This window comes from Marmota flaviventris, chromosome 18 (assembly GCF_047511675.1).
Source record: "Marmota flaviventris isolate mMarFla1 chromosome 18, mMarFla1.hap1, whole genome shotgun sequence".
Lineage (NCBI taxonomy): Eukaryota > Metazoa > Chordata > Mammalia > Rodentia > Sciuridae > Marmota > Marmota flaviventris.
In genome coordinates, this window is record NC_092515.1 from 35982408 (window position 1) to 35992869 (window position 10462).

The window sequence follows — 10462 nt, forward strand, 5'->3', positions numbered from 1 at the left end:
CATCAGCTTAACACAGGCAATCTTTTTTGCTGCACTGAGACCTGGGTGCATCTCTGCTGGGATGCAGGTGGTTGCAGTGGTCTCCAAGATTCAATTTAGAATGGAATTGGTAACATTATTGAGTTCTCTCCATACGCTGGGCCCTGATTTGGATTCTTGTCATTTACTAACTTCTTTCAGATTCATATTATTCCTAGGACTTGGGTTATATTAAAATCCTTAATCATAGATCAGAAAACAGCCATGAAGACATTATACCAGCTGCCCAAAGCCACATAGCCAGGAATCTCCCTGCTATGTAGTATGTAGATTTCAAAGGATAATATGGGCAACATTCTCAGATCTCAGTGGACCCAGAAGGCAGCATTGCTTCCCCAGTGTGTAGAAGTGACCAAGGCACTCAGGAGCCAACAGGACACAGCTGTCATGTGGCAGAGTAGAGCCTGAAAAGATGTCCTCAAGATTTCCACCCTTGGAAATTGTTCCTAGACCACCAAGAGCAAAGGGCATAAGAGTCATAATGACAGAAATTCAAAATTAAAAGAGGCAAAGGAGTCCAATTTCACTAGCCTTTAGATAAATTCCAAATAAAGACTGAAATTATGGCTGTCCTTATAATGATTATCTTCCTATTTTGCACACCCAATAGCCAAAAAGTGTTCATTTAGTGAACCCGAGATTGGCAAGGGTCTGCAACATGGAGGTTTTCATACATCAGTGGAAGGAATAAACACAGCGGAAATATGTCTGGCAGAAAAATTACCAAAATATGCATCTTCTTGATTTCTTGGAACTGATCCTAAAATATCCGTGAATATGTGTGATGATTTATTTACAACCTCATCATCATAGTGTTAATCATAATTTCAGGAACAGCAAAACACTGTAATGACCCTAAATAAGAGATTGAGTAAATTGATTTTTTTCCATACCCAAATAAACACAGCTACTTAATGTCAAGCTGGGATATTGAGGGCACAAAGTGAAGCTGATGATGTACTGATCGATGAGCACCGCGGTCAAGCATATTATGAGTACGCATGATCTACTGTCAAGGGGGAAAGATGGGAAACATGATCTCTGTGATGGTGTGGATGTGAGGTGTCCCCAGAGCTCCTGTGCTAATGCATAGCATGTTCGGAGGTGGAATGACAAGATGGTGACAGCTGTAACCTCATCAGTCTGTCCTAGTTTAAGTGGACTGTCTAAGTGGTAACTGTGGCAGGTGGAGCATGGCTGGAAGAGGTGGGTCAGTGGGGACAACCTTGGAAAGGTGCATCTTCCCCATCCCCCCTTTCCCCTTCAGTCCTCTGCTCCCTGGCTGCCACACCCTTCTGCCCTGATGTGTTGCCTCACCCTGGGGAAAGGGCAATGAGTTGGCCACCACGGACTGAGACCTCTGGAAACATAAGCCCCAAATGATCTTGTCCCCCTCTAAATTGTTTTTGTCACATGTAGTTTGGTCACAGCAATGGAAAGGCTGATTAAAATAATCTCTAATAGGACTAGCAATTCTCTCTGGGTGGTAAAAGTACACAATTGTAGTTTTCTTACTATGCTTGTCTTTTTTCCCTAATCTCTTTGAAATATATGCACGAACACGCGCGTGCATGTGCGCGCGCACACACACACACACACACACTCGCAATCAGGAGGTAAGAACGGTGCATTTTTTTAAAAAAAGGCAAAGAAAGAGTACACTCAGAAGTGGGCTCCTGGACATCCTCAGAAGTACCTCGCTGAGGAAATGAATCATGTCAGGACTGACACTTGTACTTGTCTGCATGTTCCAGGGTGACTGATCATCAGGAACGATTGGGTTTTGTATCAGGTGACCAGGGTCCCTGAGCACACCGGCATTTGCTCTGCCCATGACGAGGTATCTAGTACAGCTGGGAGTTGAGAACTGGCCATGTCAACCCTCCAAAGCATAGCCCCTCACACACACATTAACCTCTCTGCCCCTTGATCACGCCACAGTTCAGTGTAGATAAGATCAGTACTTCTCATTTCCCTCACCTAATCAACTCCCTTTTTCCCAAAGCACTAATATTCTAACATATTACCTAAGATATTTTTTAATTGCATGTTGTCATCTCTTTCCCCACTTCAGTGTAAGCCCCAGGAAGGCAGAGATCTTTGTTTTGTTCACTAATGCATTCTAGGAACCCACAATAGGTGCCCAAGAACTAGGTGCTGAACAAAGGGCTGTAGACACCCCTGAGAGGTCCAGAAAATCTCAAATAAATAATTAGCAGAATATTTTTATGGAGATATATCCGTTCCCCAAGGAAAACCCACAGAATAAATACTTTATGTCACTAGATGACGATAAAAACCAATACAAAAATTCTATATCGATACAGAATTTTAAGTGCCTTATGCATCTCTCAGCCTTTAAAACCAAAAATAAAAAAATACTTGCAACTTGGAGGACTTGGTGGCTGATCAGATTATGGCGGGCACTGGAAAGGAAAGAAGACTGAAGAACTGACCCTGTGTCAGGCAAGGTCACTGGGGACGTCAGTGAGATGTCCTGGCAAGAGACCACAGGACCAGGGCACCTCCGGACGGGAAGGAGGTGGGTGAGGGGCGAGGGATGGTCCCCCTGGAGGTGAGGGTGCACAACATGGATGTGTGTGGCTCACTGCCGGGGCCAGGGCGAGAGGAGAGCAGCAGCGGAGAACGGGGCTCAGAGGCAGCTTCAGCTGAGGTTGGGAGCACCCACAGGGGAGGTGGATGGAGGAGGGTGGAGAGTCAGGAGCCCAGGGAGGAGTGGAGGAGTGACTGTGTGAGGGCTGAATGTTGCAAGGATATGGAGGAGGATAAAGTCTGAGCAGTAATCACTGGGTGTGGCCTGAGTTAAGTCAGTGAAAACCCTTTATCCAAATGTAGTGGCTAGAAGCCAGATTGCCCAGGGTGGAAATATGGGTAGATGGACAGGCATACATTAGCCACAGCGGTTGCCTCTTATGAATGTGGAATGTGCACATAGTGAGCACCTATAGTATGGTGTGCCAGATGTGGATTCTAGTTCCTTTCCATTATTCTTCAAATTGCCTTATTAAGTAACTGCTAGTATGCCCACTTAACAGATGGGCAGACACAAAGTGCCCGTTAGGGACTTCCTAATTATGGACATGAGGTGGCATGGCCAGGGGTAACCAGCACTGAGGCAATGTACTCCAAACTAGGTTCCTCTCTCAATCTGCCTTCTACTCAGTTCCGGATCTCTCACAATGTCACACCGTCAGAAAGAAGATAAAGTCCACACAGGGCCTGGGCTGTCAGGGCACGATGGCCAGAGAGCTGGCTCTGGATTAAAGAAAATCCGGGCATGATTTGCCAGCTGAGCTTGAGAGTCTCAATTTCTCTGAGTCTCCGAGTCTCAATTTCTCTGCCCATGAAATGGCACAGAGGTATGCTCTTGTCCTTTGCTGTCCCAGCGTATTAACCATGGATTTATTTTTCATATATGATGCTTTGACCTGTGGGTCTTTGCTCATCCTGAAGGAACTATCTCTCCAAAGTCCAAACACAAAAGAGTCCACACTCCAACCAAGAGAGAGGCCAAGAACACTGGTTCTTATAACTTGGGCCTGTTCAAAACTGTTTAAACCACCCAAAGCTTGGTACAGACACCTGGGAAGTCCTTATTCCCCAAAGACCCTAAAACAACCCCACCTGGCCAACGCTAAACCAGGTTTCCCGTCTCACCTCAAGGAAAAACGCAACAGATGCCCCTTTGTCCCCTCTCCCTCTGCCTCCTGCCTGACCTTGTGCACAATCACCCCCGTGGTCCTTAAAAATGTGAGTGAAAAATCATGTTTTCAATAGCCAAGGGCTCCTGGTCTGATATAAGTCAAATTTTCTAATAAAACACTCAATTTTAGATCAACATTTTATCTTTTTTCCACTTCCTCCAGACCAGGCACTGTTCTAAGAGCTTTAGAAAGAACCACCTATTTCCTCCGCACTACAGATGAGTAAGGCTATTCAGAGATGGGGTAACTCAGGCACAGCAAAGTTAACTACCTGGCCCAGAGACACCAGCTCATAAGTGCTGAGCTGGAATCCCCCTGACTCTATCCCCTGAGATGATGATTTCAGCTGTCTACCAAGCCTCTCTCTGTGACCTGGCCAGATCTGGACTAACAGTCCAAGGTAAGAGAAACTGAACTGTTAATTTACCATGTGCGGAGCATAGAATTTTATTTTTGTTCTCCTGCGTCTGATCCCTGTAGATGGGGTCTCCAGATGTTTATCCAGCCTCTCCCCTGTATCTCAGCATAGCCAAGGCTGGTTGGCCTTGGCTGCCCAAGTTGAAGTCCATGTCCAGAGAAAGAGCACTGCTGTAGGGCCAAACACTCATGCCCTTTGCTCTGTGTGCATCTCACTCTTGGGCCCAGGACAAGGATTTTCAAATATAACCTCTCCTGCCCCACAATACAGATATTTGTATCTCAGAAGGACTCGCCCCAAACAGGGCAAGCAAAGAGAAAGGCCAAAAATAGAGGCACAACGTGGAAAGACAGCAGCTCCGTAGGCCAAAGAGGCTTCTGTGTGGCTCAGGGGCAATGCCTTGGCCCTGGCCCAGAGCTGGAGACCCACCCTGAATCCTGCCCGACCAGCCCAATTGCATAATCTGAAATGGTAGACAGACCTTCCCTCTTCCAAAAACCTCTCTTGCCCCAGTTGTGACTGCTAAGCCACACCCACTCAGAGTTTGCCCTTTGGTATCTGAACAGTCCCTATCCAACTCTCAGGTTATAGATGGCCACAAATTTGCCCAACAACTTATTACATGTGGGGATTGAACCCAGGATCAATCCCCACTGTTAAGCAAGTGCTCGGCTGCTGAGCCATGTCGCCAGCCCTCAGTGTCCTTGTGGATAAAGTAGCTTCTCAATATTCCTGCCAAGCTGCCCTGCCTGCTGCTGCATACCTGCAGGGTCAAGGAGACCATTACCTTTCAGAGCAAGGATTTTGGAACAGAATGTTCAGTAAATGACCATCTCTCCAGATCCTTGGTTTTAATCATTCACCCATCCATTATTTGTCTTTGCATTCTTCTAACATTTAGCAAATGCCCAGCCTTTGCTTAGATGTTGTGGACACAAACACGGGTGCAACATTTGGTTCCTTTCAGCATAATGATTTTATGATTCATCTACACTGTAGCAAGCGGTTCTTACAGTTAAATAATATTCCCCTGTATTGGATAAATGACCTTTTACTGTTCATTCAGTGAGTGAAGGGCCTTTGGGTTGTTTCCTGTTTCTGTTATGAATTAATGAGCTACAGGGAGCTTGCTCTGTAGCAGACAAGACAGATGTAAGGGGGTGTTCACTGCAATGCATGTGAAGCCCTGAATGGGGGACTCAAAGTGCTCTGGTGCACATGGGAAGGTGTGGTGGGGACACAAGGAAGGCCCTGAACTCCCCTTTCATAGGGTCACTGAATGTCCAACATTGGGGATTTATTTAAAAGCACAGTGGTACACTCCGACTACGGAAAAACTATGTATTCACTCAAAGTATTGACGGGTATCTCTGTGTTGATATGGAAAGCCATCACAGACAACCCAAACGGGGAACACAAGTTATAAAACTGACAGCTGCTGTCAGAGACAGGTGTCAATTTCTCCAACACTTAAAGTTCCCACCTGGCCCAGCAATTTCAATCCAAGTTTTCCACCAAGAAAATAGAAAACATGTAGCTCTTTTATTCAGAATCATCAAAAACAGGAAGCAACCCAAAGGTCCATCATCCACTGAGTGAACAGTAAAAGGTCACTTATCCAATACAATGGAACATCATTCAACTGTAAGAGCCACATGCTACCATGTAGGTGAAGCATTCAGACATTATGCTAAGTTAAAGAAACTAGGCACAAAATGCCCCAAGTTGTATCATTCTATTTCTATGAAATTTCCAGACCCCAAAATAGACCGTGGTTGCCAGAATCTGGGGAAGGAAGATGGAGAGGGACAGGGAATGACTGTGGATGTTAGGAGGTTTCCTTCTGGTGCAGTAAAAATGCACTGGGATTAGACAGTGATGACATTGGCACCTATTTTTATTGCATTAAAACTGCTGAATTGTCCAGTCAAAAAGTATATTGTATGTGAATTATAGTTCAATACTATAAGGAAGTAGTTTTAAATACAATTAGGCATAAACTGATCATATCTTCATAGTAATATAAATTTTTATTTTCATAGAAAAAATTTTGGAAAATTCCCCTCGCATTTAACTGCAGCCACGAGATTGGTGATGGCCGATGGCGTAGGAGCGGCATCAGGCGGAGTTGGGTCGGGTCAGCACAGCGAGGAGGCAGCTGGGCCTCCTCCACACTGGCTCAGAGGCCCTCGGGGATCAGGAAGGTACATGACTGCCAGAGACCAAGTCCCTGATTTGTACTTGGGTGACAGCTGCTCCCTTATCTACACCAGCGTCCTGGATGTCACGTGAGCAAGAAACCCATTCCGATCATGTCTGAGCCCCTGCACAGCTTTGGGACAGATGCAGGACGGTTGCCAATAATTTGTAATCTGTGACACAGGGACTTTGCCAGTTGTGTCTCTATTCCTACCCCAAGCAGGTGTGTGCACACTCACCCAGCCCTGAGCGTGGCCTTCAGAACCAGAGTGCACAGTAGCCACTGTCAATGGCTGGCCGTTCCCCTTGGGCCTCACAGCACAGCTCAGTGGCCTCAGGTGACTTCCAACAACTCCCACCTGCCAGGAGCTCCTTCCTGCTTGAAGGATTTCCTGAAGTGGAGCAAGGCCATTCTATGCATGGCAGGACAGCAACACAGGGCCCCAGAACCCTCCCACCCCCAGGAGTAGCTGTCAGTCAACAGCTGAATGGACCTGGTGTCCAAATAACCCAGCGCCCTCGCCTGTTAGATGGACCAAATTCTCCCCCCACCCAGTTTTCTCCCAGTCTTGAGCTCCAAGGAGCCAAGTGAGAAGTGGCCACATAAGGACCCCTCGTGGGCAGCTGTGCCTTCCCTACCTCACAGTCTCACCCCATCGCTATTTCCCACATCTTCCCAAATTAACCACCTGCACTTGAATCCTTGTCTCGGCTCTGTTTCTGTGAAACCCAAAGTGAGAAAAACACCCTTAGCTCTCTAGTCATATACACTATTATAGATGGAATTGTGAGCCCTGGAATTCATGTGTGGAAGTCTAACCTGCAGTAACTCAGAAAGTGACTGTATTTGAAGACAGAAAGAAGATGACACTAAAATGAGGACATTGTGGTGGACCCTCATCCAATATGTCCAGTGTCCTCATAAGAAGAGGAAATTTGAACATAGAGACCCCAAGGGCACCTGTGTTACCAGAGAACTCCCCAGGGGTGGTGGCAACAGGGGGACAGAATTCTGCAAGCCAAGGAAGAAAGCCTCCAGAAAAACCATCTCTGCTGTCACCTTGATCTTGCACTCCAGCCTCCAGAGCCATGAGAAAATAACTTCTGATGACTTAAATCACTCAATCTGCGGTATGTTGCTATGGCAGCCAAAGCAGATTGCAGCATGATCCCAACCCACTTCTTTCCTTCTTGCTCAAAAGAATCTCAGGTCCTCAGATGGATAAGGGTTGCCTAAGTTCACACAGCAACTCAGTGTCAGAGTCAGGCCTTTCAGTTCTATTGTATGGTGGCCAGTTATCACTGCTCGTGTTTAATACACCAAGGAGCTGTTTGAATCCCAGCCTAACCACAAGGCAAAATAGTTGGATTTTGTACAGAGTGGCCTTATCAGTTCATTGGCCCAGGATAAGGAGAGCAGGGTTGACAGGTGATGAAAGGCCAGAGCAGGACCGGGGCAGAGGTCTTCTGTTTTCCCAAGGTGGCTTGGCAAGCCTACCCTTGCCCAGGCAAGAGCAATATTGACATAAGAGGCACCGCGTAACCAACAGCCAGAAAGCACCAACCAGCCCTGAATACACTCATGGGTTCCTGCCCAAGACCACAGGCCCGGCTGAAGCAGCTCCTGGAGACCCAGATTCAAAAAGAGGCTCTCGTTCCGCTCCTGTGGCTGAAGGTGGGGGAGGACTTCTGTGGAGGTTGGGGGGATGAGGGCTTTGTGACATTAGGATGTGTCCCCAGACGTGACTGACTTGTACAGAGGTTGAACTGGGTAGGGGTTCCTTCCGTACTTTTATCTGGGAAAAAAAACATAGATCATAAAAAGAATCCTAATTAAAGCACCCCCCCATTCCTGTCCACATGGGGTGATCTGATTGGTCCTCCTAAGTAGACAACAAGGCTGTTTCCAGTTACTGAGCACAACACACACACACACACACACACACACACACACACACGTACCACCCTACCTTTTGCTCGAGCCAGCTGCCCTTTGAAACCTGGCAAACAGCCCTGGCCTTCAGCCTGTGAAGATTAAAGCAAAACATGAGAGGAAGGAATGGATTATCCCAATCTCCTGTTGAATCACAACCTGCTTGTGATAGCGGCTCATTTGCAAACAGAGGCAGCCTCTCCCAGCCTTGCCTGCCCTGGCCACAGCCTCTGGTGCTGGCTCATGATGACTCTGCTGAAATGACACATGATGCCTGAGTCTCCCAAGCCTCACACCACAGCTCAAGTCTCTCCACAGGCCTGATTTCCCTGTGTCACTTGGGCTACAGCTGACTCACCCCTTGTGTGGCAGTCGCAGTTGGCTGGGTCATTGCTTTTCCTTTGGGGGATCTCTGAGGTTTCCCATCTGGAGCTTTCTGATTGGGAGAACTATCTTCTAGGAACTGTCCTAAAGTCCTAAACTGTTGAGCAAGACTTTGAACTTTTCCAAATTAACTCCTCAAATCTCCCCCACATCTATTAATTTACTCAACAGACAAATACATGGAGTGTGCCTACTAGAACAGGCGTTGGACTGGAGCAAGCCCGTGTCCTCCTGGGCCCTTCACCTAGCTGTCCTCTAAGTCATGGGGGGGATGAGGTGGAGACTGCTGCAGAACACTGCCCTGGGAGACCGGGACCGGCTCTGCATGAGCTCTGAGATCCAGAATCCTGCGGCCTCTTCCCCAGCAGCCTAGACACAGGCCATGTTTCTAGCACCTGTACTCATCTCATACGGATGTCACATTTTTTGCCATTGGGCAAGTTGCCAGATTCTAAATGAGCTCCTGGTCTCAAGTCTCAACAAAAGTCAAATAAAATAACATAATATAAAAACAAAAGGAGAACAATAAAATAAAATAGCTAGGGGGCTGGGAAGGAGAGGATCTCCTGCAGGTATGCCTGACAACAAGGGCTAACACAAAAGACTCTTCTAGAACCACAATCATGGGCAACAGCCACCACGACCTCATGCAAATATGCCACAGGATGCCAGCCTGCTACTGCCTGTCCAGCCCTGCACTCATGCCACCCTTGACATTGGCTCTTGAAATCTCTGTAACTAGAGCTGTGGACAAAGATGGTTGCTTCAAAATAGCTTGTGCAATCCTCCTCGCTGGGCCTTTGAATCTCCCCTTCACCAGCCTTCAATGCACCCCGCTCTCCACAAGGTGCTGGCTCCCCACTGTGCTGCTCCCAGTGACCCCAGGTAGGCATCAGGATCCCTTTAAGAGTCTCTCTCTGTGTTTATGTTAGGATGACACTAGGTCCACATACCATCTGTGGTATTGCTACTAGTTTCTAAAATAGACGTTGGCTTCTTATTTTAACAAAATGATTCACAGAGAGACTTTTCTACCATTTCCATAAGTGGAAGACCTCTATTCCTTGCAATAAATTAAACGTTAGCATGGGAAATGAGTCATCGTATTTCTTAAAATTAAAATCATGGTAAAATAAAGGTAAATAAGGAATTATAAGTAATGATATATTTAGTTTACCGAAAGGTATATCTGAAAACAAATTACTCAGAGTGCAAAGGGAACTGCTGATGGTCATTCATTAAACAGACAATGACCACCTTGACCACCATCATGGCTTCCCATGAGGTCACAAGTCTGGCTTTGAGGAGGGTCCTCGTCACTGCAGTCATTTCCTTGAGCTTCAGGGAACTTCTTCCTGTTGACATCAGACTGTCGGGCTGAAATTGTGTGGCATTTACACCTCTGAGTGCTCTTGATGTGGTGGCATGAAAAGGGGGTTAGACTCTCCGGGCTCCTCATAACATAGTGGTCACCCTGAAGGACACAAGCTCCTGGCATTCTGGCCGTGCACAGGAGGCCATCCCTCTGGGACTGCTGAGAAAGAAGGTATGAGAGTAGGGCAGCTACAGTAGCCAATGGGCCCAAAGTTCAATGGCTTATTTTGCTTATGTGAAGAGCTAGAGTGCTGTTCTGGTCAACGATGCGGTGCCCTCCACGTGGTCACCTATGGATCTTGACCAGGGTGCCGGCAGGCTTTCTGTAGATGGTGAATATGGAGGTTTTGTGGGCCAGGCAGTCACTTTGGCCACCACCCAGCTCTGCTG

The 10462-nt window shown here is 47.0% G+C and overlaps 1 long non-coding RNA gene across 1 annotated transcript; it reads right to left on the minus strand.

Annotated features, from left to right (window-relative positions):
* Positions 1-6188: 6188 nt before the first annotated feature.
* On the minus strand, positions 6189-8663 carry LOC139702730 (uncharacterized). Its single transcript, XR_011705308.1, has 2 exons — positions 8352-8663; positions 6189-8177 (listed from the first exon to the last, which is right to left on the minus strand). It is a non-coding gene; the product is annotated as an uncharacterized lncRNA (long non-coding RNA).
* Between the last annotated feature and the right edge of the window lie 1799 nt (positions 8664-10462).